Raw genomic sequence first — 23233 nt, 5'->3', positions numbered from 1 at the left:
TTTCATTGGAAAAATATCTGATCTAGAAAATATATTAAGGAGAGATAATTTAAGAATTATTGGACTGCCTGAGAGCCGTAATCAAAGAAACAGCCTAAACATCATATTTCAATAAAGCATAAGGGAAAAACTGCACCAATTTCCCAAAACTAAAGGGTAAAATAGAAATTGAAAGAATCTACCAATAACCTCCTCATTTTTTTGGGGGGGGTTACTAAAAGGGAGAAATCCCCTCTCCACTTTGATGCATTCCATTCTGGATATACAAGACAAAATGAAAAAAAAATAATAAAAGGAAAGGAAAAGAAGATGTCTCCTCTAGCAAGAGCCCTTTCTCCCAAGCCTGAGTCAATTAATCATAAGGAAGCAGAAATTATCTATATGTGTTCAATAGGAGTTCTATTGTTTGTATACTTTTGTGGAAGGCATAATTCTACTAATATATAATCTCATCGGTTTGAGAAACTAATAAAAATTGATCAGGTTCCCTTAATCACCTTAATCACCACTGCTACAGCTGTGGGAAAATGATATACTAATTCACTGCTGGTAAAACTATGAATTGTTTTTACTATTTTAGAAAACAGGAGGTAGTGTGGTATAATAGATAAAGGAGCTAACCTTTAAGCCAGAAAAACCTGGGTTCAATTCCTTACTCTGACATACATTGTTTGTATGATTCTGGGGAGATCACTTAAAGTTTCAGTGTTCTACACAGCTCTCTAAGACTGCCTAGACTGAAAGAAAGCACTTCTTCATCTGGGAATCCCTTATGCCAATTAAATCACCAGTGCAACCCTTATCACTATTTTTGAAAACTACGGAATTATATAGGAAAAGTTATGAAATTGTTCATACTCTTCTTAACTCAGTGACTTATATTCCTTTCCAAGCTGTACTCCTTACTCTTCTGCTTTTGTTTTTCTCTACAATGCTCTAGAAACCTCTTCATCTAGAAAGCTTACTTCTCCCTTGTACTCTTCCTTTAGATTTTACACACTGGGAATGCTTCCCATCCTCCTTGCCTCACTGGTGCCTTCAACAACCTCAGTTTTACTATGTCTCCATTTCTCTCCTAGCTTCACTGCTGATTCTCCCATAATTTCTCTATCATGACCATGTACTACATATCCCCAGCACTCGTTCTCTTGCTTTTCTGCACCCTCTTATGTGTTGCCTTCCCATTAGGTAAATTGAAAAAATAAATAAGATGGAAACAAACTCTGCCTCCAATGATTGAGAAATAGCTAATCAAAGTGTTGTATATTTTTGTACCATAAGGGATAATGAATAAGAAATATTCAGTGAAATAAAGGAATGCTTAAATAAAGTGTGTATGGAAGATAGAAGGGTCAAAAGAACAATATACACACTACAACCACAACAACTCAACTATGCAAATGAAGGCAATGCTAAATGCCATAATACTAAGGTTTTATACCATAGATGAGATTGTCACTGCCTGGTTAAAGTTAAGCACATAATCCTGTGGGTGGAGCACTCTACTTGGAGTTAGGAAGAGCTGAGTTCAAATTGTTCCAATCTGTAACACCCTAGGCAACTCAGCCTGGGTTTCCTCATCACTAGGAGATTACAATAGCATCCCCTAAGAGGATCAAATGAGATAACATCCGTAAAATACTTCACTAACCTTAAAATGTTGGAAGTATTATTAAGTATTGATGTCGTTATCATCATCATCATGATTATCATTATTATTAGTGGTGTTAGAAATATCCCAGGGCATGTACTATAGCTTTTACTGATTTGTGTTGTGTTTTCAGAGTCTTGCTTTATTTTGTGTTTCTGTGTTTTTGTGTTTATCTCTTGTATTTAAATTGATGAAAAATGGAAGGGAAGGGAATATGTTACATCCATTTTTCCTCTAACCCGCTAATTTCACTCTAGAAACAGCAGCCTGCCTAGAAATTTGGGTCACTTTGTGTTTCTTTTTTTATGGGCAATTGGATGCAAAGAATTGACTTAGTGACTAACCTGCTGATGAGTTTTTTCCACACTTAGCTAAAATGGTCTGACTAAGCATGTTCTTAGTCAGCCAATGCTAACTCAAAGCCTTTTCAGTTTTCATAATCTGGCCTCCTATCTTTCTAGTCTTCTTACACATTACTTAACCCCATGTACTCTGTGATCTAGTGACACTGAACTCCTTGCTTAGAGACTGCCTTTTCTCTGCCTTTGGATCCATTGCAGTTAACGCAATGCCTGGCACACTTAATAAATGCTTTTTTAAATTTACTTGACTTTGTAAGATCCATTAAGACTTGTGATCTCCTGTCACAGACTTTGATAACCCAAAAGAACCTTCATCTCCACTGCACAATGAGGCATCAGAACAGAGCCGTTTCTGGAGGGCATAAAGAAATTCAATCTTCATTAGGACCACTGCCACAGGCCTTTTATCATCATCATAAATGCATGAGAAATTATCATAATACATATAAAATAATAAAATGCAAAAGGTGCATCTAGGATTTTGCTGGTCCAACTTTTCAAAGACAAGTATCTTGTATGCATGCACGAACGCATATTCATTTTAGGTGCAATAGTTAAGGTCTCCCAGAGGTATTTAATGTCATTGTTATGAAAAAGATTAGCCAGCCAGCCATCAAAAATAAATTATTTGAAATTCAGATTGTCTAGGATTCAGAAGGGTAGAAACATTGTGTGTGTGTGTATGAATGTGCGTATATTTGACAGACAGACACACAGACTTCCTTAGAGATTGAAACTGTGAACTCAAGACTCAAAATATTGTGCACATTTAGTGCTTTAGATAAGGTATTGTACAAGAAAAAAAAGTAGCAGAGTTAAGATAAATATAAAATGGGTTGGAGGGAAATTTATATCAATATCTAATGCAAGGATCTGATATGAAAGATTATATAAGGGATTAGCATGTATTTATAGTATATTTACATTCATAAATATACATAATTATGTGTTATTCAGACATATACCTATACACACATATATGTATATACATGGTGCATTTACATGTTAAGAATATATATGTGTGTTTGTTGGGAGGGATTTTGGAGAGGGGAGAGGATGCGAATGAATGTGTAGTGATAGAAAAGTGGTCCAAGGATATGACAAACACTTCTAAAATATATTGCAAATTATTAACAATCATATACAACCATAACAACTATATGAAGATTGTTTCAAATTAAAATCAACTCTAAAGTTTCACCTCACACCCAGAAAAATGAAACTTTCATATAGTTGTTATGGCTGCTACACACTCATCTCTATCCTCAACCCAAGAATACCCCCAACAAACACACACATGTTAGCAACATTTATATGTATATATATATATATATATATATATATATATATATATATATATATATATATATATATATATGTACATATATTTGTGTGTATATGTATGTCTGAATAACACACAATTGTGTATATGTGTATACATATAAGCAATCAGCAAAAATATCTCACAACATTTATATTTTGCTCTGAAACTAGCATGGTGAATTTTTTTTGTTGTTTTGTTTTTTTTTCTGTAAAAAAGCAGAAGAGGCAGAGATTAATGAGTCAAAGCTAATTAAAGAAGTAATTGCGTATGGCAATGTGACCTAGGAAAAACACTAACAAATAGGAGCTAAAAATAGTAGGATGTGATCAACTAAAATTGCAAAATTGAAAGGTAAATAGAAAAATAAAACGCCAAACATATTAAAATGTACTATTCGTCAAAAAAAAAATCTATTCTGGACTTCAATAAAAAACTAATTAACTTGAGTTTGATCTCTGTTTCATTATTACTGCTATTATTTCTTATCCATTGCTTTCTAAAGCAAGTTTTCAAGACCTGCTCTTTGACCTAAATCCCATGACCTAAATTCTTCCCATGTAATCACCATTTCCTTGATCATTTCTTTACATGGTATAAAATGTCTGGGAAAAATCCAATAAGGAAAAACAAGTAAAGGTCAAAAGTATGTGGGATTGCAATATAAAAAGTGTTTGTCATTATTAGTTTGATGTCTGGAAGTGACCAATCAATCTGCGTTCTCTTTGGGTGGGTACTGCTTTCATTAAATTAGATATAAGCCTGTCAACTATTTCCTATTCCTACATGATTCTTGTCTGTTTACCTACATGAGGCTTCCATAGAGGTTCTTCTCAACATGTTGGAATCTTTTCTCAGTTATTTTCATTTTATTTTATTGTCTGCATATACTAGTGAAGCACATAGATTGTACTCCAATTATCTTTATTCCCCATAAATCAATGGTCCCTCTGTGTTTCCCAACATTAATGCTCTTGACATAGATGAACAAAGCATATTTCATTAGAATGTATACCCAGATTTACTTATTTATTTTTAGTTTTCAACATTCACTTCCACAAGATTTTCAGTTCCAAATTTTCTCCCCATCTCATCCCTCCCCCCATTTAAGAAGGCACAAATTCTGAATATTTCTTGCCCTAATCTGCCCTAACTTCTATTTCTCCTCCTCTTCTCTTATCCCCTTCACCTTCAATTTTCCTTTAGGGTAAGATAGATTTCTAAACCCCATTTCCTGTATATCTTATTTCCAAGTTGCATGGGAAAACAATTTTTAACATTTGTTTTTACAATTTTGGGTTCCAAATTTTCTCCCTTCCTCCCTTCCCACCCACCCTCATTGAGAAGGCAAGCAACTCAATACAGGTTATAAATGTGTGCTCATTCAAAACATTTCCATAGATGTCATGTTGTGAAAAACTAAATATATTGCCCTTAATCCTATCCTGCCCCTTATTTATTCTATTCTTTCTTTTTACCCTGTCCTTCCTTAGAAGTGTTTGCTTCTGATTACCCCTTTCCCCAAACTGTCCTCCCCTCTATCATCCCACTGCTCTCTTGGACCCTTCCCCCTATTTTTCTGTAGGTTAAGATAGATTTCCATACCCAATTGAGTGTGTATGTTATTCCCTCCTTAAGCCAAGTTTGGTGAGAATAAGATTCACTCATTACATCTCACCTTCCTCTGTTGCCCCTCCACTGTAAAAGCCTTTTCTTGCCTGTTTTATGTGAGATAATCTACCCCATTCTGTCTCTCCCTTTCTCATTTTCCCAGTATAATCCTCTCTCACCCCTTAATTTTATTCTCCAGATATCACCCCTTCATCTGCAACTCACACTGAACCCTCCATTTATGTATGTATGTATGTATGTATGTATGTATGTATGTATGTATGTATCTATCTATCTATCTATCTATCTATCTATCTATCTACCTATCTGTCTATCTATCTATTTACATACATATAATTTTTTCCCTCCAACCACCGTAATACTGACAAAGGTTTCATGAGTTATAAATATAATTTTTCCATGCAGGAATGTGAACAGTTCAACCTTAATAAGTCCCTTATGATTTCTCTTCCCTGTTTACCTCTTTATGTTCCTCTTGAGTCTTATATTTCAAAGACAAATTTTCTATTCAGCTCTGGTCTTTTCAACAAGAATGCTTGAAAGTCCTCTATTTCACTTAATGACCATTTTTTCCCCTGAAGGATTATGCTCAGTTTTGCTGGGTAGGCGATTCTTGGTTGTAATCCTATCTCCTTTGCCCTCTGGAATATTATATTACAAGCCCTGCAATCACTTAATGTAGAAGCTGCTAAATCCTGTGCTATCCTGATTGTGTTTCCACAATACTTGAATTGTTTCTTTCTGGCTGCTTCCAATATTTCCTCCTTAACCTGGGAACTCTGGAATTTGGCCATCATATTCCTAGGAGTTTTCCTTTGGGGATCTCTTTCAGGAGATGATTGGTGGACTCTTTCCATTTCTTTTTTGCCTTCTGGTTCTAAACTACCAGGGAAGTTTTCTGTGATAATTTCTTGAAAGATGATGTCTAAGCTCTTTTTTTGATCATGGCTTTCAGATAGCCCAATGATATTTAAATTCTCTCTCCTGGATCTATTTTCCAGGTCAGTTGTTTTTCCAATGAGCTATTTCATGTTGCTTACTATTTTTTCATTCTTTTGGATTTGTTTTACAGTGTCTTGATTTCTCATAAAGTCACTAGCTTCCAATTTCTCCATTCTAATTTTTAAGGAAATATTTTCTTCAGTAATGTGTTGGACTTCTTTTTCCATCTGATCAATCCTGCTTTTTAAGACATTCTTCTCCTCATTGGCTTTTTGGACCTCTTCTGCCATTTGGGTTAGGCTATTTTTTAAGGTGTTATTTCCTTCAGTATTTTTTTGGATCTCCTTTAGCAAGCTGTTGACTTGGTTTTCATCATTTTCTTGCATCACTCTCATTTCTCTTCTCATTTTTTCCTCTACTGCTCTTACTTGCTTCTCAAAAAAAAAAAATTTGAGCTCTTCCAAGGCCTGGGACTGATTCACATTTTTCTTGGAGACTTTGGATGTGGGAGCTTTGGCTTCGTTGTCTTTTTCTGGTTGTATGTTTTGATCTTCTTTGTTACCAAAGAAAAATTCTATGGTCTGACTTTTTTTTTTTGCAAGGCTTGCTCATGATCCCAGTCAATTATTTGAGTAATAAACTCTTTGTTAAGGTAGGGGTCTGCTTCCAGTGTAGAGAATGCCTTGTCCCAAGCTGTTTTCAAAGATACTTTCAGGGACCTGTAAATTTTCGGTTCTTTCAAGGTGATATGATAAGGGGCGAAGTGTTTACTCCTTTCCTGGCCTGTGCTCTGGTCTATGAATGACCACAAGCATTTTTTTTATAACTTGGAACTGTGAAGAAAATTTCCTCTCCACCACCACTATTTTCCACTTCTCCTTGCCCCAGTACTGCTACCCAGAACTATGACCCACATCCAAACACGGGCAAAGCCAGAGAATCCTACACCAGCAAAGAGATCCCTGCAATCCTCCCCAGATTAGCCACTGGATTCTCCCTCAGCCTGAGAGCTGGAAGCTCCAGAAGCAGCCACTGCCCTAGGGCCACGCTTGGGGACTGGTGCTGGGATGGAGCTTCTCTCTCACTGCAATTACAGACTTTTCCTACTGACTTTCTAAGTTCTTTTTGGCATTTGTGGATTGAGAAGCCTGGAAAACATCAGTGCTTTCCATGATTCAGTCCTCTGAGGCCTGCTCCAGGTTCTCTGTAGCCTGTTTTGCCTACATGGCCACTGTTCTCCTCTCCCCACCTGGCATGATATACCTTTCTGATCAACCATCCAGGTTGTCTTGGGCTGGAAATTTGTTTCACTCTGTCTTTTTGTGGATTCTGCTGCTTTAGAATTTGTTTAGAGCCATTTTTTAAATGTGTTTGGAGGGGGTTTGGGGAGAGCTCAAACAAGTCACTGTTTTTACTCTGCCATCTTGGCTCTGCCCCCTCCCCAGTCAATTTTTAAAGCAAACTTTTACTGAATATTTAATCATAAAGAATATTACCTTAATAATCAAATTAAGGAAAGCAAAACAAATTCATTTTAAATTAAAAAAAATAAATATTGCTAAACATTACAAACTTAGAAATGAGGTACCAAAGGAACTTTTTTGGAGACATCAATGTGTAGACATATCAAGCATGATCTGCATGACTTTCTGTAATCCTTGATAATGTTTCTCAGCACTTCTTTCTTGCAATTGAGACTTTAAAACATGCTACAGCCTGTGAATATCCACCATGCATTTCCACCTTTGGGTATTTCCATTTGGTTTGAGATTGTAATTATCTACATGATTTGTAGTGGCATGGTACTATTACATGTCCATTATGACATCATCCCTTTAATACACACTAACTGGGTGACCATGGGCAGTTCACTCAACCTTTCAGTGCTACCAGGCAAATCTTTACTTGAATTAGGTATGGAAAAGTTGCCTATCTGTATAGGATCTTCTTTGCTTGCTTGCTTGCTTGCTTGCTTCCTTCTTTCCTTCCTTCCTTCCTTCCTTTCCTCCTTCCTTCCTTCTGTTCTTCCTCCCTCCCTCCCTTTCTTCCTGTTTTTGGGTTTTTTTTTAATTTTATTAATATCTTGGCTTTTTACAAAGCATTTATATCCTCCTTTCCTTTGATATCAAGGGACCTTTCTCTTTTAAACAAAATTCAGTTTTAAATGGAGAGACAAATAGTTGTGTAAAACCAACGAAAATAGTGACCATATCTATCATTATATGCAATATGCCATGTCCATAGTCTCTCACTTTTGCAAGGAAGGGAAGGTACAGTTTCCCAAATATTTTCCAAGGTCAAACCACTTTTTCATCTTAATCACACAGTATTCAGTTGCATGTCATTTGTTCTTTCCATTTACAGAAAGTTCACATTTTATGTAAACTTGCATTAAGGAAATTCAACTTCACATAAAGAATTCTTAAAGAAATTCACATTTAAAAAATCACCTACGTAAACTTTACTGTGCAGTACTGTTCTCTCTCTCTCTGCCCCTGCCCTTCAGCTTGGAGCTCTATGATTTCCCCCTTAACCCACACCCATAAAAACCCTAAAAATAACCCTCCAAGTGAAAGCAGAAGAATTGACTTGTGAAAAGACCTCCTCTGCAACAAGGCCTTAGGATTGGGAACTTGGTTTGAGATCTTGGAGAGAGGAAACCTTTGCTTCACTCAGCCTACTCGCCCTGTGTCCAGCACCCCACCCCCCAGCTCTCCATGTGGCTGGCTGGCTGGCCAATCCAGTGCTTGGGTACCATGTGTCTGAACCACCCTCCATTCCTCCTCTCAGTTCTAGCCAGGCCCCCACAAGGCTGGCCCTGTTCTCAATTTCCCCCCTCCCTCTCTTACTTCTCTGTCCCTGATGCTCACATGTCCTTGAACTGTGTACCAACCTCCTCCCTTTCTGGTGCATAGCCTCCATCCTGCCTCTCTCCCTTCCCCATGTCCTTAGGCAAATTCACAAAATCTGCAGAACAGTCCACTTAACATAAATCAAGAACTATCTGTTTATTCTTATGAGTATGCTTGGCATTATTTCTGAAGTTCTTCTTACTTCATTATACATCAAGTCATATAAGTGTTCTCGTATTTCTAGGAATTCTTCCTATTCATCCTTTATGATGACACAGAAATAATGCATCACATTATATTCATGGACTACAGTTTTTACAGTCATTCCCCATTAATGGACACCAACTTTGTTTCCAATTCCTTGATACTACAAAAAGTGCTTCAGTGAATGTTTTAGTATATAGGGATATTTCTCTCTCCCTGACATTCTTCAGTTTTGTGTTTAGCAAGAGAATATCCATGTCAACATGTATAGACATTTTAGGCAATTTTAAAACATATAGTTCTAAATTTCATACAGAATAATTGGGCCAATTAATAGTTCCACCAGTAGTATATTAGTGTGCTTAGAAATAGCTAATTAAATAAAGAAAGTATTAAATGTTATTTTTTGATAATAGCTGATTACTTGAGACAGGATGTGAATTTCATTCAAAACATTTATACTTTTCCATGGCTCCATGAAGTCAACCAATATCATGTACAAACAGAAGCAATTGTTAAAGACCCTAAAGAATCCTTACTACTTGAAATTTTTTATCCCCAACACTTAGCATAATGCCTGTCATGTCGTAAGTATTCGGAGTGTTGGAGATGATGGTGAAATAAGATGTCACAACTGCTAAGGCTCCCACAAAACCTGTTACATAATGACCACATAAAACATGCCAAAGAGAATCCTAAGTGGTAAAGCCAAGAAAAAGTCACAATAAGTCATTTTTTTAGGCCAGGGCAGCTTTAAAAAGTCAGAAAGAGAGAGCTACAGACATTAGGATAAGGGCTGATCAACAAAAACAGTACAGGTGGTGGCAGCAGTAGTGACAAGGAATATCCTAGCACCCATGGAAGGTAAGTGGACTGAAAACCTGGACAGAAAGAGATCTCAGGGGATCCTTGTACAAGCACTGGGCACAAAATCAGTTTACATTCTAAAGCTATGTTGCTTATTACCCACTTCTGAGTCACACTTACCAGGAAGACAGTAGCTGTAATAGTTGCTGGGAAGCAGGAGCTTATGTATGTGGAATCCTTACAGTGTGCAGATCAGGAGAGCAGTATACAAACCTCTCCCCAAACACACCACATTGGAAGCACCAAACACTTACAGACCCCAGACAGAATTACAAAAACAGTAGAAGAACAGAAAAGATAGATGCTCAGGCCATTCATTCCCCTCAAAGACATCAGAGCCCAACTCTAGCAAAGTGCAAAGTCAAGAAGGAGCACAAAAAAAGAGCAAACAATGGGAAGAAACAAAGAAAGAAAGAGAAGGAAGGATAGAAGGAAACAAAGAAGGAAGGAAGAGAAAAAAAGAAAGAAAGAAATAACTATAAAATGCTACAATAATGATAGAGAAGCTAAAGACACAACCTCAGAAAACAATGACTTGAAAACATCTATGAGTAAAACCTCAAAAAGAAGTAAAGTCACAACCTAATACACAAATCACACTAACAAATAATTATTTTACAGAACTATAAAAACAGTAACAAAATTAATCTGGAAGAACAAAAGATCAAGAATGTCAAAGGAATCAATAAAAAAATATAAAGGAAGGTGGTCTAGCAGTTCCAGATTTCAAACTATATTACAAATAAGTAATCAATGAAACAATCTGGTATAGGCTGAAAAAAAATACAGTGAGGGATCACTGTAATAGACTAGGCACATAATACATGGTACTAAATGACCACCATAATCTAGTGTTTGACAAACCCAAAGATCCAAGCTTTTAGGGTGATAACTCACCATTTGACAAAAATTGCTGGGAAAACTGGAAAGCAGTTTGGAAGAAACTGGTCATAGACCAACATCTCACTCTGAATAGCAAAACAAAGTAAAAATAAATAAATGATTTAAATATAAAGTTGGAAGTTATAACTAAATTAGGGGAGAATGGAAAAAGCACTTTATAGATCTATGAATAAACGTAAAGCAGTTTGGCAGAAACTAGGCATAAACTTAATATCAATCATGTGCTAAGATAAGATCAACATGAAAAATGAATTAGACATAAAAGCTGATAGTTGAAAGTAAATTTTACAGCACAGAAACATATATCTTTCTGATCTATGGATAAAGGGGAGAATGACCAAATAAGAGATAGAGGTGATTACTGACAGTAAAATAGATAATTTTGATTAGACAAAATTAAAAAGCTTTTACACAAACAAAATTAATGCAGTTAAAATTAGAAAGAAAACAAGAAATTGGGGGGAAATATTTTACAGAAATTTCTCTGATAAAGGTCTCATGTCTCAAATATGTAGGGAACTGAGCCAAATTCATAAAAAAATAAGAAACATTACCCAATTGATAAGTCGTGAAATGACATGAACAGGTAGTTTAAAAAAAATCAAAGCTATCAATAGTCCATAAAAATGCTCTAAATCACTACTGATTAGAGAAATACAAATTAAAAGAACTCTGAGATATCACCTCACAACTATCATACTGGCTAACATAACATAAAAGGAAAATGATAACTGCTGGATGGGATGTGGGAAAGTTAAGACACTAATACACTGTTGATGGAGTTGTGAAGTAGTCCAGCCATTCTAGAGAATAATTTGGAACTGTTCCCAAAGAGATATAAAACTGTTCATAACCTTTTACCCAGCAATACCACTAATACGTCTGTATGCAAAAAGAAAAAAGGAAAGTGAAAAGGACCTACTCGTACAAAAATATTTACAGCAGTTTTTTGTGATGGCAAAGAATTGGACATTGAGGGGATACCCATCAATTGGGGAAAGGTTGAACAAGTTGTGGCATAAGATTGTGATAGAATTCTATTGTGCTGTGAGAAATGATGAGCAGAATGGTTTCAGAAAAATATGGGAAGACTCATATGAACTCATGCAAAGGGAAGTAAGCAGAACCAGGAGAACATTGTACACAGTAACAGCAATATTGTAAGGAAGATCAACTGTGAAAGACTGACCTACTCTATTCAAGACAGTGATTCAAGGAAATTCTAAAGAAGCTTTCTACTTCCAGAAAGAGAACTGATAAGTACTCTGAATGCATCTAAATGACAGAACTTCTTAATATAGAGTGGAGCAAACTTTGTTTTTTTACTTGTTATTGTTTTATTTTGTTTGTATTTTCTTTTGCAATATGGCAAATATAGAGATCTGTTTTGCAAGTCTTCATATGTATAATAAATGTCAAACGATTGTTTGCCTTCTCAAAAAAGGGGGAGGGGCAGGAAAGAGGGAAAGAATTTGGAACTCAAAATTAAAAAAAAAGAATGATAAACATTTTACATGCTATTGGGAAATAAGTAATGAAATAAAAATAATTTTATAAGGTGAATTAACAGCCTGGTAAAAGAGGAGCAAATGATGCAGGGGGGAAAAATGCCTTAAAAATTAGAATTGGTGAGCAGCAGAACCCACAAAAAGAGAGAATGACACGAATTTATAGCCCAAGATAGTCTGGATGGTTGGCCAGAAAGGTACATCATGCCAGGCGGGGAAAGGAGTGCAGTTTGGAGTGGGTGTGCAGACAAAACAACCTTAGCAAACCTGGAGCAGCCCTCAGAGGCCTGAATCAGGGGCAGCTGTGGTAGTTTCCAGACTTCTCAACCAAGGAATGTCAAAAAACAACTTAGAAGGTCAGTGGGAAAAGTCTGTTAGTGCAGCAAGAGAGAAGGGCAGGCCCCAGCCCCAGTCTCCATGCATAGCCCCTGGGTTGGGGCTGCTTCCCAAGCTTCCGGCCCACAGACTGAAGGGGAATCAAGTGGCTTATCAGAGGGGCATTGCAGGGATCTCTCTGCTGGTGTAGGATTCTCTTGCTTTGCCCGTGCTTGCATCTGGTCACAGTTCTGGGTGTTGATCCTGGGTGAGGAGGAAGGCTGGCATGGTAGAGCTCGTAGTGGTGGTGGAGAAAAAACTTTTCCTCACAGTTCCAAGGCAGAAAAGAGTGCTTGTGGTCACTCATAGACCAGAGCACAGGCCAGGAAAGGAGTAAACACCTCACCCCTTATCATACCACCTTGGAAAAACTGAAAATTGATAGGTCCCTAGAAGTATCTCTGAAAACAGCTACACAACACCTCTGAAGCTAGGAATAGCACATTCTCCACATCAGAAGTAGACCCCTACCTTAACAAAGACTTTATAAGTCAAGTAATTTTCTGGGATCATGAACAAACAAAAGTGCAGAGAAGTCAGACCATAGAATCTTACTTTGGTAACAAAGAAGATCAAAACATACAACCAGAAAAAGGCAACAAAGTCACAGCTTCTACATCCAGTCTCCAAGAAAAATATTTTTGAGAAAGAAATAAGAGAAGTAGAGGAAACACTGGGAAAAGAACTGAAAGTAATACAAGAAAATCATGAAAAACAAGTCAACAGGTTGCTAAAGGAGACCCAAAAATACTGAAGAAAATAACACCTTAAAAAATAGTCAACCCACATTCCAAAGAGGTCCTAAAAATGGGAAAAGGACCCATGTGTACAAAAATATTCATCGCAGCTCTTTTTGTGGTGGCAAAGAATTGGAAATTGAGAGGATGCCCATCAACTGGGGAGTGACTGAGCAAGATGTGTTATATGAATGTAATGGAATACTATTGTGCTATAGGAAATGATGAACAGACTGACTTCACAAAAACCTGGAAAGACTTGTATGGTCTGATGCTGAGTGAAATGAGCAGAACCAAGAGAACATTATACACAATAACAGCCACATTGTGCAATGAATAATATGATAAACTTAACCCTTCTCAGCAATACAAGGATCTAAGACATCTCCAGAGGCCTCGCGACGGAAAATGCTATTCACATCCAAAGAAAGAATATGGAAGTTGAATTGCTATTTTTTTTCTCTTCTTTTCACTTTTGTTTCCTCTTTCTGATGGTTCCTCCCACTGGTTTTAATTTTTACTTACAACATCACTAACGTGAAAATACATTTAATAAGAATGTAAATGTATAACCTATATCGGATTGTGCACGATCTTGGGAAGGTTGAGGGGGATGAAGGGGGAGAAAAATTTTAAACTCAAAAGCATATGGAAGTGATTGTTGATAAATCAAAATAAATTAATAAAATTTAAAAAATAACCTACCTCAAATGGCAAAAGAGGCCCAAAAAGCCAATGAGGAGAAAAACGCCCTAAAAAGCAAAATTGGCCAAATGAAAAAGGCCAAAAGCTTACTGAAGAAAATGCTTCCTTAAAAATTAAAATGGAGCAATTGGAAGCTAGTGACTTTATAAGAAACCAAGACACTGTAAAACAAATGTAAAAGAATGAAAAAATAGAAAACAATGTGAAATATCTCATTGGAAAAACAACTCACCTGGAAAATAGATCCAGGAGAGAGAATTTAAAAATCATTGGACTATCTGAAAGCCATGATAAAAAATAGAATCTACACAGCATCTTTCAAAAAAATTATCAAGGAAAACTGCCCTGATATTTTAGAAACAGAAGAAAAAATAGAAATGGAAAGAATCCACCAATCACCTCCTGAAAGGGATCCCCAAAGGAAAACTCCTAGGAATATTGTAGTCAAAATTCCACCATTCCTAGGTCAAACAGAAACTATTGCAAGCAGCCAGAAATAAACAATTCAAATATTGTGGTAACACAAACAGGATCACACAAGATTTAGCAGCTTCTACATTAAGAGGCCAGAGGGCATGGAATATAATATTCCAGAGGGCAAAGGAGATGAATCACCTACCTAGCAAAACTAAGTATAATCCTTCAGGGCAAAAAATGGTCATCAAGTGAAATAAGGGACTTTCAAGCATTCTTGATGAAAAGACCAGAGCTGAATATAAAATTTAACTTTCAAATAAAAGACTCAAGAGAAACATGAAGAGGTAAACAGAAAGAGAAATCATAGGAGACTTATTAAGGTTGAAATGTTTACATTCCTCTATGGAAAAATGATATTTGTTATTCATGAGACCTTTGTCAGTATTAAGGTAGTTGGAGGCAAAAAAATTATATGTATGTATATATAGATAGCTAGATAGAGGGCACAGAGTGAGTTGAAGATGAAGGAGTGATATCTGGAGAATAAAATTAAGGGATGAGTGAGGATTATACTAGGAGGAGGAGAAAGGGAGATTTTTTACCTTTCCAGGAGCCAAGATGGCAGAGTGAAAAGGTAGTCACTCTCACTCTCCCCTATCAACCTCTGAAAACCCAAAAAATTTCATCCCAGAAAAAAAAATCCTGGAACAGTTCAACTAGAAGAAAGACGGGGAGCAGCAGTGCAGCAGCCCAGCAAATGGGGTCTCCCAGTGCCTCAGCAAAAATAAGGGAGGCAGAATTACAAGGGGCCCAGGCAGATAAGTACCCTGTGGCATTCATCTGAAAGGAGGTGAAGAAAACAACCTAAAGGCTTCCTAAAGCCCTGGCCATGCTGGTTCCAACCCAACACCAGGTGAGCTGTTGGAGCCCACAGTCTCCAACTGTGCAGAAATCCTGAAGCCCAGGTGGTAGAGCAGGCAAACACCAACACCTTGACCTCTGAATGCCTCAGTTAGAGTGGGGAGGGGAGAAGGGAACCGATGGAAACCAGGTCAGAAAACCACCAGGTGCTTCAGTACTCTACTACAAAGGAATCTCCCACTGCATTGGCAGAAAAGATGGAGACAACACTGCAGGGGCCCCCAGGCAGATAAACACCCTGAAGCACCATCTAAAAGGAGCTGAAGAAAGCTAAAGGAAAGGAAAAGCAGGCAACCTGGAATTGCCTGAAAGTTCCAGCCTTGCTGATTCCAGCCCAACACAAGGTAAGCTGCCAGAAACCTACAGCCTTCAATTGCCAGCATCAGAGGCCCCAGCTCACAAAGCCAGTGACAAAGCCTAGGCTCCCAACACAAGAAGCTTGGGTTACTACCCTCTGTTCCCCAGCAGGAGAGCTCAATCTCTTTAAAGGCCAGGGAATAAAGAAACACCATGGGTAAAAAGAAACGTACATAGATTCATATTATGAGAAGAGTGAAGATCAAGACAGAAATTCTGAAGAGGACAATTGTCAACAAACCCATCTGCAACAACAAAAGGGAACATGAACTGGTCTGAAGCCCAAAAAGCCTTCTTAGAAGAGCTCAAGAAGGATTTTAATAGTCAAATGAGAGAGGTAGAAGAGTCCTTCAAAAATACAATTGGCCAATTGGAAAAAAATACACTGAAGAAAACAAGTCCCTAAAAAACAATTGGCCAATTGAAGAAGGAAGTACAAAAACTAACAGAAGAAAACAATCTGTTAAAAACTAGAATTGGACAAATGGAAACTAATGTCTCTATGAGAGAGCAAGAATCAGTCAAACAGAAACAAAAAATGAAAAAATAGATGAAAATAAAATACCTCATCAGTAAAACAACCGACCTGGAAAATCGACTCAGGAGAGACAATTTAAAAATTATTGGACTACCTGAAAATCATGATGAAAAAAAGAGCCTGGACAGTATCTTTCAGGAAATCATAAAGGAAAACTGCCCAGAAGTCCTAGAACCAGAAGGGAAAATAACCATAGAAAGAATCCACCATCACCACCTGAAAGAGATCCCAAATTGACAACCAAGGAATATAATAGCAAAATTCCAAAATTACCAGATGAAAGAGAAGGTGCTGCAAGCAGCCAGAAAGAAAAATTTAAATATCATGGAACCACAGTCAGGATTACACAGGACCTTGCAGCTTCTACATTAAAAGACGCAGGGCATGGAACATGATATTCCATAAGGCAAAGGAGCTTGGAATGCAGCCAAGGATCAATTACCCAGCAAAAATGAGCATCATTTTTCAAGGAGGAGGTGGATATTCAACAAATAGGAGACTTCCAAACTTTCCTGATAAAAGACCAGAGCTCAACAAAAAATTTGATCTTCAAGTACAGGACTCAAGAAGGACTTAAAAAGGTAAATGGGACAGAAAGATACAATATGTTGTTAATAAGGGGGGGGCTGTTTAAACCCCTACAAGGGAATATGAACTTGCAACCCTTGAGAACTGTATTGTTATTACATTGTTAAAGGAGTATACATAAAGAGGGTGGATATTAGTTGACTTTGATGTAATGATAAAAAAAATCTAATCAAGTGGGTTAAATGGATCCACATAAGTGGATCAATCTGATCTTAGAAAATACACTGAGAAAGGAGGAGGCAGACAAGGGATAAATTACACAAAAAGACACAAAATCCTATTACACAGATGGAAAGAAGGGGGGGAGCATTGTTTGAACTTACTCTCATCAGATTTGGCTCAAGAAGATAACATAATCAGTTAGGTATAGAAATCTAACTTGCCCTATAGGCAGTAGGAGAAAAGGGAAAAGGGAGGGGGAAAGAAAAGGAGGGGGAAAGAAGGGAGGGAAGAAGCAGTAAGACTAAAGGGGAAGAAAAGGGAAAGGGATAAAAAAGGGAAGGGACTGAAGGAGGCGTGGTCAAAAGCAAAACACTAGTGAAGGGGGAAAGGAAAAAGGAGAAAGAAAAGCATAAATAGGGGGGAAAGGATGGAGAAAAAGACACAGATAGTAATCATAACTGTGAATGTGAATGGGATGAACTCTCCCATAAAAGGAAATGGATTGCAGAATGGATTAAAAACCATAATCCTACAATATGTTGTTTACAGGAAACACATTTGAAAAAGAGTGACACATACAGGGTAAAGGTAAAAGGCTGGAGCAGAATATATTATGCTCAGCTGAAGTAAAAAAGCAGGGGTAGCAATCCTGATCTCAGACAAAGCAAAAGCAAAAATAGATCTAATCAAAAGAGATAAGGAAGGAAACTACATCCTGCTAAAAGGCACCATAGACAATGAAGTAATATCATTACTAAACATATATGCACCAAATGGTATAGCATCCAAATTCTTACAGGAGAAGTTCAGGGAGTTACAGGAAGAAATAGACAGCAAAACTATACTAGTGGGGGACCTGAACCTCCCCCTCTTGCACTAGATAAGTCTAACCACAAAATAAACAAGAAAGAAGTTAAGGAGGTGAATAGAACATTAGAAAAGTTAGGTATGATAGACCTCTGGAGAAAACTGAATGGGGATAGAAAGGAATATACTTTTTTCTCGCAGTACATGGCACATACACAAAAATTGACCATGTACTAGGGCATAAAAACCTCACAATCCAATGCAGAAAGGCAGAAATATTAAATGCATCCTTTTCAGATCATGATGCAATAAAAATTATATGTAATAAAGGGCCATGGAAAGATAGACTAAAAAATAATTGGAAACTAAATAATCTAATCCTAAAAAATGATTGGGTCAAACAACAAATCATAGAAACAATCAATAATTTCATTCAAGAGAATGACAATAAATGAGACAACATACCAAAACTATGGGATGCAGTGAAAGCAGTTCTTAGGGGAAGTTTTATATCTCTAAATGCTTACATAAATAAAATAGAAAAAGAGGAGATTAATGAATTGGGCATACAACTAAAAAAACTAGAAAAAGAACAATTAAAAATCCTCAACTAAACACCAAATTAGAAATATTGAAAACCAAAGGAAAAATTAATAAAATTGAAATTAAGAAAACTATTGAACTAATAAATAAAACTAAGAGCTGGTTTTATGAAAAAACAATAAAATAGATAAGCCTTTGGTTAATTTAATTAAAAAAAGAAAGAAAAAACCAAATTACTAGTATCAAGAATGAAAGGAAGCTACCACCAAGGAAGAGGAAATTAAAACAATAATTAGGAATTATTTTGCCCAACTATATGCCAACAAATTTGACAATCTTAGTGAAATGGATACATATTTACAAAAATATAAATTGCCCAGATTAACGAAGAGGAAGTAAAATACTTAAATAACCCCATCTCAGAAAAAGAAATTGAACAAGCCATTGATGAACTCCCTAGGAAAAAATCTCCAGGGCCAGATGGATTTACATGCGAATTCTATCAAACATTTAAAGAACAATTAATTCCAATACTATATAGACTATTTGGGAAAATAGGTGAAGAAGGAGTCTTACCAAATTCTTTTTATGATACAAATATGGTGTTGATACCTAAACCAGGAAGAGTCAAGATAGAGAAAGAAAATTATAGACCAATTTCTCTAATGAATATAGATGCAAAAATTTTAAACAAAATACTAGCAATAGATTGCAGCAACTTATCACAAGAATAATACACTATGACCAGGTAGGATTTATACCAGGAATGCAGGGTTGGTTCAATATTAGGAAAACTATCAGCATCATTGAGCATATCAACACAAAACCAACAGAAACCACATGATCATCTCAATAGATGCAGAAAAAGCTTTTGATAAAATACAACACCCATTCCTATTAAAAACACTAGAAAGCATAGGTATAAATGGAGTCTTCCTTAAAATAACAAATAATATATATCTAAAACCTTCAGCAACAGGCTAGAAGCATGAACCAAGGGGTGAACCAAGGATGTCCATTATCACTGCTGTTGTTCAATATTGTTCTGGAAACCTTAGCTTTAGCAATAAGAGAAGAAAAAGAAATTGAAGGCATTAGAATAGGCAAAGAAGAAACAAAGCTATCACTCTTTGCAGATGACATGATGATATACTTAGAGAATCCTAGAGAATCAAGTAAAAAACTACTTGAAATAAGAAACAACTTTAGCAAAGTTGCAGGCTATAAAATAAACCCACATAAATCATCAGCATTTCTATATATTACCAACAAAGCCCAACAGCAAGAGATAGAAAGAGAAATCCCATTTAAACTTACTGTAGACATTATAAAATATTTAGGAGTCTACCTCCGAAACAAACCCAGGAACTCTATGAACACAATTACAAAACACTTTTCACACAAATAAAATCAGATCTAAATAATTGGAAAAACATCAGTTGCTCATGGGTAGGCCAGCTAATATAATAAAAATGACAATCCTACCTAAGCTAATTTACTTATTCAGTGCCATACCAATCAAACTACCAAAAATTATTTTATAGAGTTAGAAAAAATAATAACAAGATTCATTTGGAAAAACAAAAGGTCCAGAATATCAAAGGAACTAATGAAAAGAAATGCAGGGGAAGGTGGCCTAGCAATTCCAGATCTTAAATTGTATTATAAAGCAGCAATCATCAAAACTGCTTGGTACTGGCTAAGAAATAGGGAGGTGGATCAGTGGAATAGGTTAAATATGCAAGACACAGTAGTCAATGACTATAGTAATCTATTATTTGATAAACCCAAGACCCCAGCTTCTGGGATAAGAACCCACTCTTTGAAAAAAACTGCTGGGAAAACTGGAAAAGAGTATGGCAGAAACTAGGCATAGACCCAAATCTCACACCATATACCAAAATAAAGTCAAAATGGGTTCATGACTTAGATATAAAGGCTGATACCATAAGTAAACTGGGAGAACAAGGAATAGTTTACCTATCAGATCTATGGAGAACAGAAGAATTCATGACCAAACAGGAGATAGAGAACATTATGAAAAGCAAAATGGATAATTTTGATTACATTAAATTGAAAAGTTTTTGCACAAACAAAGCCAATGCAACTAAGATTAGAAGGAAGGTAGAAAATTGGGAAAGAATTTTTACAACCAGCTCTCTGATAAAGGCCTCATTTCTAAAATATATAGAGAATTAAGACAAATTTATAAGAACACAAGCCATTCCCAATTGATAAATGGTCAAAGGATATGAACAGACAGTTCTCAGATGAAGAAATTAAAGCCATCTATAGTCATATGAAAAAATGCTCTAAATCATTATTGATTAGAGAAATGCAAATCAAAACAACTCTGAGGTACCACATCACACCTATCAGGTTGGCCAACGTGACAAAACAGGAAAATGATAAATGTTGGAGAAGATATGGGAAAATTGGAACACTAATTGTTGGTGGAGTTGTGAAATGATCCAACCATTTTGGAGAACAATTTGGAACTATGCCCAAAGGGCTACAAAACTGTGCATACCCTTTGATCCAGCATTAGCACTTCTAGGGCTACAACCCAAAGAGATCAAACAAATGGGAAAAGGAGCCACATGTACAAAAATATTCATAGCAGCTCTTTTTGTGGTGGCAAAGAATTGGAAATTGAGAGGATGCCTATAAATTGGGGAATGGCTGAGCAAGTTGTGGTATATGAATGTAATGGAATGCTATTGTCCTATAAGAAAAGATGAACAGGCTGACTTCAGAAAAACCTGGAAAGACTTATATGGTCTGATGCTGAGTGAAGTGAGCAGAACAAGAGGACTTTGTACAAATGGCAGCACTATGCGATGATAATATTGTTAAACTGAACCTTCTCAGCATTACAAGGATCTAAGACATCTCCAGAGGCCTCGTGATGGAAAATGCTATTCACATCCAAAGAAAGATCTATGGAAGTCAAATCATTATCACTTATTTTTACCTTCTGTTGAGCTTCGTTTCATCTTTTGATGGTTCCTCTTATTGTTTTTAATTTTTACTTACAACTTTAGTAATGTGAAAATATGTTTAATGGGAATGTGAATGTAAAGCCTATATCAGATTGTGCGCATCTTGGGGAGGGTGGGGGGGAGGAAGGGGCAGAAAAATTTTCAACTCAAAAGCATAAGGAAGTGATTGTTGATAAATCAAAATAATAAAATTTAAAAAGAGAAATTAAAAAAAAAGAAGGAGAAAGGGAGAGCCAGAATGGGGTAAATTACCTCATGTAAAACAGACAAGAAAAGGCTTTTACAATGGAGGGGCAACAGGGGAAGTCGCGAGGGAATAAGTGAATCTTGTTCTCATTGGACTTGGCTTAATGAAGGAATAACATACACACTCAATTGGGCATAGAAATACATCTTACCCTACAGGAAAATAGGGGGAAGGGGACAAGAGAGCAGGGGAGTGATAAAGAGGATGGCAGATTGGGGGATGGGGTAATCAGAAGCAAATACTTTTAATGAGGGACAGGGTCAAAAGAGAAAATAGAATAATTGGGGGTGGGATGGATTTAAGGGAAATAGACTTAGTTTTTCACGATATGACAACTGTGGAAGTGTTTTGCACTACTACACGTGTATAACCTTTATTGCTTTGCTTGCCTTCTCAATGAGTCTGAGTGGGGAGGGAGGAAGGGAGAAAATTTGGAACCCAAAGTTTTAAAAATACATGTTAAAAAAGTGTTTTCATGTGCACCTGAGAAACAAGAAACATAGGAAATGGGGTATAGAAATCTATCCTGCCCTAGAGAAAAATAGAAGGGGAAGGGGATAAGAGAAGAAGGAGGGGAGAGATAGAAGGGAGGGCAGATTAGGTGAAGGGGTATTCAGAACAAATGCCATCTTGAGGTAGGGGTGGGATGATGGAGAAAATTTGGAACTCAAAATCTTGTGGAAGTGAATGTTGAACAGTAAAAAAAAAATAAATTTTGAAGAAATTAGAATTGGTCAAGTGGAAGCTAATGACTCCATGAGAAATACAAACATAAAAATGAAAAAAAAATTTAAATAATAAACAAAAGAAATGTGAAATATCTCATAGATGAAAAAAAAACTGATCTGTAAAATAGATGGAGAGGTAATTTAAGAATTTTTGTTCTACCTGGAATCCATGAACAAGAAAAGAGCCTTGACATCATATTTCAATATATAAAGGAAATAAAGGAAAACTGCTCAGGTATCTTAGAACCACAAGACAAAGTACAAATTGAAAGAATTCACAGGTCACTTCCTGAGAAATGTCCCAAAATTAATATTTCCAAGAATATTATAGCCAAAATTCAGATTCCACAGTTCAAAAAACCCAGGGGTGGTGTGGGCTAAAGGAGAATGTATTTCAAGCAGCCAGAAAGAAAGAAATCAACTACCAAGGATCTACAGGATTACATAATATTTCATAATTACCATCATAAAGAAGCTGAATGCTTAGAATATGATATTCCAGAATGCTTTACAATTAAGAATAATCTACCAAGCACCTGTAGCAAATCTGTTTTTTTTTTAATGACTTACTTGGTATTAACAATAAAAAAAAAGTCATTGAACAAAGTCAGATGTGAGCTTTTTTTTTTCATTAAGTCATAAGTGAGAATTTTCCATGGAAGACATTTTTTCTTTTCTTTTTCTTTTTTTCAGTATTTTATTTTTCCCCAGTTACATGTAAAAACAATTTTTAATGTTCATTTTTAAATCTTTGAGTTCCAAATTCTGTCTGTCTGTCTGTCTGTCTCTCTCTATCCCCCCCTTCTATCCCCCCACTCACCCCAGCGTGAGAAAGCAAGCAATTAGATACAGGCTATACATGTG

Source organism: Phascolarctos cinereus, unplaced genomic scaffold (assembly GCF_003287225.1).
Source record: "Phascolarctos cinereus isolate Bilbo 61053 unplaced genomic scaffold, phaCin_HiC Scaffold_5;HRSCAF=322, whole genome shotgun sequence".
Lineage (NCBI taxonomy): Eukaryota > Metazoa > Chordata > Mammalia > Diprotodontia > Phascolarctidae > Phascolarctos > Phascolarctos cinereus.
This window is presented reverse-complemented; position numbering follows the sequence as displayed.